This window comes from Acinonyx jubatus, chromosome X (assembly GCF_027475565.1).
Source record: "Acinonyx jubatus isolate Ajub_Pintada_27869175 chromosome X, VMU_Ajub_asm_v1.0, whole genome shotgun sequence".
NCBI lineage: Eukaryota > Metazoa > Chordata > Mammalia > Carnivora > Felidae > Acinonyx > Acinonyx jubatus.
This window is the reverse complement of record NC_069389.1, coordinates 105,646,869-105,655,712: the sequence shown is the minus strand read 5'-3', so window position 1 is coordinate 105,655,712 and position 8,844 is coordinate 105,646,869. Positions and strand designations below refer to the sequence as shown.

General features: G+C 37.5%; 1 pseudogene; it reads right to left on the bottom strand.

Annotated features, from left to right (window-relative positions):
- Positions 1–3,776: 3,776 nt before the first annotated feature.
- On the bottom strand, positions 3,777–4,444 carry LOC106981558 (60S ribosomal protein L13-like; annotated as a pseudogene).
- Between the last annotated feature and the right edge of the window lie 4,400 nt (positions 4,445–8,844).

Here is an 8,844-nt window from a genome sequence, read left to right as displayed (position 1 = left end):
TAAATACTACAGGTTCCCTGAAGATGGAGTCCAAGACTTGGAAGTAGTGGGAATAGAGAAATGGGTAATAGAAATTCAAATTGGTCAGAGAGGAATGTCTATTTGTTTCTTTTTCTCCCTTAACTTTAACTCTTTTCTGTATCGGAACCTATCCTTTTTTTCTACCTCTGAGGAAGAAGCTCCCAGCTGCCTTCTTGTCAGAGCTAATTACTGCATGTACATGGTTAACTGATTCCACCTCTTCTTGATTTTTCTGGATCTTGCTTCAGTAGTTATCCTCACTTTCCATGCTGTCATTTTTACCCTATATTTTTATTCCCCTCCCTGCTTCCTTTACTTCTTTCCTTCCCTTCCCCTTTCTCCCTCCCACTCTCCTTGCCTTTCTCTCCCTCTAAATACACACATATATCCATATATGTACACACATGTGTGTGCATGTGTATATCCTACTTTGTACCAAACTCCTTTCCTTATGCCTAAAATCATACAGTGGATTCTCCAGTTCTAAGAACTTTCATCCTTTCATCCTGATAAATTCATGAGCTGTCTCATTTCTTACCTTTCTTTTATTACCAGCCTTCCCTAAAGAGTAGCCTACAATTGCTGCCTCTACATTTTCACACCTACCATCTAGCTCCTGCACCTTCCAGTCTATTGAAATATCTCATTTAAAGATTTCTGATGACTTCCTAATTGTCATACTTAATGCTTCTTAGAACTCATCCTCCTCTGAGGGCACCTGTTGGGATGAGCACTGGGTGTTGTATGGAAACCAATTTGACAACAAATTTCATATTAAGAAAAAAAAACTCATCCTCCTCTGTATCTTGGAAACATTCAGCATTGGTAAACACCTCCTTCCTTTAAATTCCTTATCTCTTTGGCTTCAATAATATTTCGGCCTCTGGATTCTTTTTCTGACTCTCATACAATGCTTTTTCTCCTTAACTTGCTTCTTTCTCTCCCTACTCCATAAGTGTGGGTATTCTCCATGAATACTCCTTCTGATCTTTTCTCTGACTTAGTGTTTGGTGATTTCACTCACCTCTACAGTTTTAACTCTCATTTCTGTGTGGTGGACTTCCAATTTTTATCTGTGTGTTTAGCCTGTCAACCCTGCATATCCATATATTTGATGAACAGCTCGATTGAATGGCTCTCAAGCAACTTACATTCAGTTATATCCAATTATGTTTGGTTTTGACCAAAGCCAGCAGGTACCCTTCTTTCTTTCCCTTGTTAAGACTTTTGCTCTCTTCCTAGTAACCCAAATAAAACATTTGGATTTATCTTTGATTCACTCATTCACTCTTTCAGTAAAGATTTGAGAGTCTATTATGTTACCACCATTTAAAAAACTTTCAATGGTTTATTCTTTACTATAGGATAAAACTGAACTTCTAAGGCTAACAATATGCTCTAGAATGTGCCCCACTTTATCTTTCTTTTTTTCCTACTATTTTATTTATTTATTTATTTATTTATTTATTTATTTATTTATTTATTTATAATATAATTTATTGTCAAATTGGCTTACATACAATACCCAGTGCTCATCCCAACAAATGCCTTCCTCAATGCCCATCACCTCTTTTCCCCTCTCCCCCACCCCCTATCAACCCTCAGTTTGTTCTCTGTATTTAAGAGTCTCTTATGGTTTGCCTCCCTCCCTCTCTGTCTGTAACTATATTTTTCCCCTTCCCTTCCCCCACTGGTCTTCTGTTAAGTTTCTCAAGATCCACATATGAGTGAAAACATATGATATCTGTCCTTAATTTATAATACTAGCAAACTATCTTTCAGCCAATGGGAACAGCCATTCTGAAATACACCCTATGACAAGCATTTACACTTTGGTGCAGTTTTTCTTGCCATTTGGAATGAATATGACATGATTGTTTCCCATACCACACTTTGCTTATTAAAATTTTAGTTATGCTTCCAAACCTACCTCAAATTCATCTGTCATAGAAATAATCCATATTTTTCTTACCCACAAATAATTTATCCAATTACTCTATCTCCGCAACATGCTGTTGCTTGCTTATAGTACTAGTCCATTATTCATATGACATGGTTTGTTTGAGTTTTTCTGTTATTGAAAAGGAGAAAGATACTACAACAGAGGATTTTTGGTAAAATATCATCATGTAAATGTCTCAAAGATAGGAGATCTGAATTGGAAGGCATGATGGAGGATGTCAATTAGACAGAAGAACAGCTTGGATTTGTAAATTAAGGATTTGGTGCCCTTTCTTCATTCTTCATAAAGTAGAGTGGTTTTGGAGAAGAGGGACATTTCAATTACATCTCAGAAAAGGGAATAGGGCCACAGATAATTGGAAATTGACCAGTGGAGCTGAATACTTAGAAAATTGTGTGTAAAAACGTAGACTTGAAAGATAATTTGGAAGCGTATGCTAACACTTTGCAGAATGCTCACATAAAAGGGAAGTGATCCAGTAGGGTTGACAGGATTTATATGCAAGAGAGAGTAGAGGTCCGATGTATAAAATGAAAGATAGCACTTTTTCTGATCATGCAATGGTAATAGCTGAAATTAATTTCTTAAAAGCTTGGAAATTTGGCAGAGGTAAATGGGAGATGAGCAAATTCATATAAGTAAAGAAAAGGCATTGAAAATGATGAGGAATGGTCAAGGGGAGAGAAGCCCAGCTTTCATTTCAAGCTGTCAGAGAGGATTGGTACAGATGAAAAAAATAATTTGAAGAAAGCTCTCAAGGAAAGAAATGAAGCCAAATGCTTTGAAGAGAAAAATATATTTTCAATTTTAGAACAAACTAATGGAGAGCACAGAAAATGAATAAAGAAATTAGAACAGAAATAGAGAAAATCAAAGAGCAAATGACAAACGTCTGCAATAGACTGAGAGAGTCTGGGTAATATAGGGAAGAAACAAAATCAAGCAAGGCTACTGACATTTTCTCAGGTGCAAGAAGGGAAGATAGTTGTCATGTGTTTGAGAGATTATAGACAGATAAGCTAAGGTGACTTGAAGTCAGTTTATGAGGGTCATTTGTGGAGCTGTAATGCAGGAATGGGCTAACACAGGGGCACACAAAAGCGAGCAGAAAAGGAAAGAATGACTCAGCCACAGACTTCACAGCTCAAGTGTGAGTGAGCATCATGAAAAAGATGTTGAGAAAATCTGTATCTGCTTCTGTTATGGATGTGGCGCAGTGCAAAATCTACACGCTTTGGGGTCAGAGATGGGTTTTAGTCCCACTTCTACCACTTACCAGCTGTGCAACCTTGGGAGAATCTTTGAGCTTCCAGATCCTTGAATTTCTCATCTGTAAAGTGACTTCACATTATTGTGAAGATCAAATGAGATGATATTTGTGAAAATATCTTGAACAAAATTTAGATATTATTATTCTAGGACTTTTTTGCATGAGCTGAGCAAACACTTATTTTTAGGTTTCTCCCCCCTGCCGCTGTATTGATATATAATTGAAATATAGCCTTGTGTATGTTGAAGGTTTACAACATACTGATTTTATATACTGATAAATGACAGAATGATTATATCTGTGGGTTTCTATAGTATATAGAATAAGGAAATCACCAATATGATGAAACAAAGAGAGTGAATGATATTTGAGCAAAGAAAAACTTATAAACTGGAAGTCACTGACATTTTATATATATATATATATACACACACACACACACATATATATGACTTTACATATACATATGACATTATATATACATATGACATTATATATCACATATACATATAACATTACATATTAACCATACATATACATGTACATAATCACAAGTTGCCAGTGATACTTTATTTTTTTCTTCTCAACATCCTGTTCTGCAGCTTCCTTGGCTCTTTTTGCCCAGATGCCAAAGAGCCAGGCATGGGCATGGACCACGTGAAGACCAGCGAATGCCTTGAAGTTCTCCTCTCTAATGACTCTGGCTTTCTCCTTCTTACAGACATTCCACATGGGCATGACTGGTCCTGTCAACTGGGTAGCCAATTTGAGTTCTTCAGCAGAGCCATCTCCCTCCTTAGGGGCTGATGGCTTCCTGGGGAAGAGGATGAGCTTGGAGCCATACTCCTTCAGCCACTTCACATTGGCCTGCAGGGACTCTGGACATGTTCCACCTTCTTGGACTCACTGAGATTCCAATGGTCCATGCCACCTTCTTGTGTAGGCCAGCCACCCATAGCCCTTCCATGCTGAAGCCCCTGCCAACTTGCACTTGGGTGTGATACCTCACTGTGGGGGCACCATGGGATGGGCTGGATGGGTCCGGACATGGAGGCTCTGGGCCTTGCTTTGGCTTCCCGACCTTGAGTCTGCAGATCTTCCCCGCTGGCTGGTTGAACCATGAGGCCATGCCACTGCCAGTCCTTATGGAAGTGGGGCTTCAACATCATGCCATTTGGGCTGGGTGCCATGGCTGCTGCCTACAGGCCTCCTCCGAGGGAAAAAGGCCTGCAGGAAAATAACTATATATATTCTTAAAGTTTTTATTTTAATCACCCAGTACTCATCAGGACAAGTGTATTCCTTAATCCCCATCACCTATTTCACTCATCCCCTCCTATCTCCCCTCTGGTAACCATCAGTTTGTTTTCTATAGTTAAGTGTGTTTCTTGGTTTCTTTATCTCTCTTTTATTTTTCCTTTGCTCATTTGCTTGGTTTCTTAAATTCCACATATGAGTGAAATCATATGGTATTTGTCTTTCTCTGACTGACTTATGTCACTTAGCATTATACTTTCTAGCTCTGTCCATGTCCTTGCAAATGGCAAGATTTCACTCTTTTTATGACTAAATAATTTTCCATTGTATATATACACCACATCTTCTTTATCCATTCATCTATCAATGGACACTTGGGCTGATTATATATCTTTGCTATTGTAAATAATGCTGCTATAAACATATGGGTGCATGTATTCCTCTGAATTAATATTTATATGTTCTTTGGGTAAATACCTAATAGTTCAATTGCTGAATCATGGGGTAGTTCTATTTTTAACTTTTTGAGGAACATCCATGCTATTTTCCGCAGTGGCTGCATCAGTTTGCATTCCCACCAGCAGTGCAAGAGGGTTCCTTTTTCTCCACATCCTCACCAACACCTGTTGTTTCCTGTGTTGTTGATTTTAGCCAATCTGACAGTTGTGAGGTACTATCTCATTGTAGTTTTTTTTTCCCAGCTTTTTTAAACATTTATTTATTATTGAGAGACAGAGAGACAGAGTGTGAGCAGGGGAGAGGCAGAGAGAGAGAGAGACAGACAGACAGACAGACAGACAGAATCCGAAGCAGGCTCCAGGCTCCAAGCTGTCAGCACAGAGCCCGACATGGTGCTCGAACTCACAAACCGCGAGATCATGACCTGAGCTGAAGTCGGACGCTTAACCGACTGAGCCAGCTAGGCGCCCCAATCTCACTGTAGTTTTAATTTGCATTTCTCTGATGATTAGTGATGGGCCACATGTATGTCTTCTTTGGAACAATGTTTGTGTCTTCTGCCCATTTTTAATTGGCTTATTTGCTTTTTGGATGTTGAGTTTTTTAAGTTCTTCATATATTTTGGATACTAACCCTTATCAGATATGTCATTTGCAATATCTTCTCCCATTCCATAGGTTGCCTTTTAGTTTTGTTGATTGTTTCCCTTGCTGTGCAAAAACTTTTTATTTTGTCCCAATAGTTTATTTTTGCTTTTGTTTCCCTTGCCCTAGTGGACCTATCTAGAAAAAAGGTGCCACGGCCAATGTCAGAGAAATTACTGCCTATGCTCGCTTCTAGGAGTTTTATGATTTCAGGTCTCATATTTGGGTCTTTAATCCATTTTGAATTTATTTTTGTGTATGGTGTAACAAAGTGATCCAGTTTCATTCTTTTGCATGTTGCGGTCAAGTTTTCCCAGCACCAGTTGTTGAACAGACTTTTTCCTATTGTATATTCTTTACTGCTTTGTCAAAGGTTAATTGACCATAAATTGTGGGTTTATTTCTGAATTTTCTATTCTGTTCTGTTGACCTATGTGTCTGTTTTTGTGCCAGTACCATACTATCTTGATCATTAAAGCCTTGTAATATAACCTGAATTTCCAAATTGTGATGCCTCCAGCTTTGCTTTTCTTTTTCAAGATTGCTTTGGCTATTTGGGATCTTTTGTAGCTCCATATGTTCTAGTTCTGTGAAAGATGTTGTTGGTATTTGGATAAGGATTATATTAAATGTGTAGATTGCTTTGGGTAGTACAGACATTTTAACAATATTTGTTCTTCCAATCCATGTCTTTCCATTTCTTTGTGTCATCTTCACTTTCTTACATCAGTGTTTGATAGTTCTCAGAGTATAGATCTTTCACCTCTTTGGTTAGGTTTATTCCTAGGTGTCTTATTATTTTTGTTACAGTTATAAATGGGATTGTTTTCATAATTTGTCTTTCTGCTACTTCATTATTGATGTATAGAAATACAACAGATTTCTGTAGATTGATTTTGTATCCTGTGACTTTGCTGAATTTATTAGTTCTAGCAGTTTTCTGGTGGAATCTTTTGGGTTTTCTATATAGAGTATCACGTCGTCTGCAAATAGTGAAAGTTTTATTTCTTCTTTACTGATTTCGATGCCTTTTATTTCTTTTTGATGTATGATTGCTGTGGGAAGGACTTCAGTACTATGTTGAATAACAATATTTCATAGAAAAAAATTTGAGGCTCATAGTAGTACTATTCATGATTGATGAAATGCAACAGTATGTCTAAAGGAGTAACAGGTGAGGAGTGAACTTTAGAAATCATGCAAGGAGCCAGAGGACATATTATATTTAAATAAACATGTTTTATTTGAACAAAATGCAATTTTATATGCCATACAAAGTTATTCTGGATCAGAGAAGGGGGTTGTCATATATGAATAAAACACAACTATATGACTTTGGACCCTACCCTCTCCATATCTCTATGTGTTCTTTGAATGTTAGAAAAGAAGTGGATGACGTTCATGATGAGATCACCCAACACCTGAAACCCTTTATTATATCTGTGCTAAAGACCCTGCTTCTGAGAAAATGCATACTGAATGTAAATGAAATTGCATGTAAAAATGAAAAAGGAAGGGGTACTCCAATGACCTAAGTTTCTTCCAAATCTTTTTTGCTACATTCTTAGTTCATTTCTGCATCAAGTCGCAGATTATTAACAGCCTCCTAGTTGACTCTATGTCCAATCTTATACCTCTTCAATCAATTTTATACATTTTTTTGTAAAAGTGAGCTTTTAAAAACACAATTCTGAACATGTTACTGATCTGCTTAAAAATCTTTGATGGTTTCTCACCACCTATAACAGGGCTCAGCAAACTTTTTTCTGTAAAGGGACAGAGAGTAAATATTTTAGACTTTGCAGGCTGCCCACAGTCTTTGTTGAATAGGCTTCTTAGCTGTTGTTGTTGTTGTTTTTCTTATATCACTTAACAATTTAAAAACCAATCTTAGCTCATGGGCTATGCAAACCGAGAGCTGGATTTGGCCATTTGGGCCATAATTTGTTGACCTGTAGAGTAAATAAAGTGCTAGCTCCTTAATATAGCATAGCAGTCTCTCCATAATCTGGCCTACTGCTTTCTTCGCGGGTTTTATATATTGCCAAAACACTTCCCACACCTTCTGCTGTGGGAATTAAATTGTTGGCAGTATCTGGAAGTACACCAAGCTGGGTTTTGTACCTCAGTACTTGTTCATGTTGCGTCCATAATTGTCCTCCCTTATCCAACTGGCAAGCTACATCTCTCTCAAGACTCTACTAAAGGTGTCATCTCCTCTATTAAATATTTCCTGATTGTCTATTTAGAACTCGACTTTGTAACCTGTACAAATATGGATCACAGTATCGACAGCACTTCACTGTGCTTATTTACTCCCCAACTCCATTATGAATCTCTCAAAGGCAGCAAATAACTTACCTGGATTTGTAGCCCTAACATACAGTAGCCATTTAGTAAATGTTTGTAAAATGAATAGCCCCAGGCATTGTGTTAGCAAGCCATCCAATACCAGTGATAACATAAAGAGAAATGAAGGGAGGACTAGTAGCCCTCTGAATTGTGCATGACCCATACATAGAAGAAAGTTATTACTTTTGTAGTCTCTAGAGAAGCTCCCTCAGCCCCACTCTTACATCTTGTAGATATTTCCCCATACACTCATCAGGGCATGAGGGTGGTTGCACTAATCCTCATGGAAGACTTTTTTTTTTTTTTTGAAGTAGTAATACCATCTAACAGTGCCTGTGGACTCAAAACCTATCTTCCAATAAACACACTTTAAAAATGTTCCCAGGGCTTTTAGTATTATTAGTGGTAGAATGGTGACCTAAATAGGTGTTGGTGAGCTGCCTTTGGAATGTAGCTACTCTGTCTCTGTGGGGAAAACGTGCTCTGAGTTCCAAGTGGATGACTTATGAGTTAACTTTTGAACATAACTCATTCCTAAGTTTGGGGCTGTCTCTACTTAAAATATATCAAGCATAGGTCAGAGGAACTGGAATAGGAGTTAAACAGATTAAAAGTAAAGCCATAAAAGCAAGAGCCAAAGAGAAATATGATATAACTGTGTTTCTAAAACTAGCAAATGGGGTTCTGAGGCTTCTCGTCGTACACTCTGGAGTGGAGAATGTATAAAGGAGATTGACTTGGGAAAATAAACAGTAGGAGTGTTTGGAAACTTTCAGAAAATCACAATAATATCTTAGCAACCTATAAAAAATTTGCTATTCAAAAAATAGCAACTTATTGAATGCTTACTATATGCCAGGAACCATTCTAAAATTTTT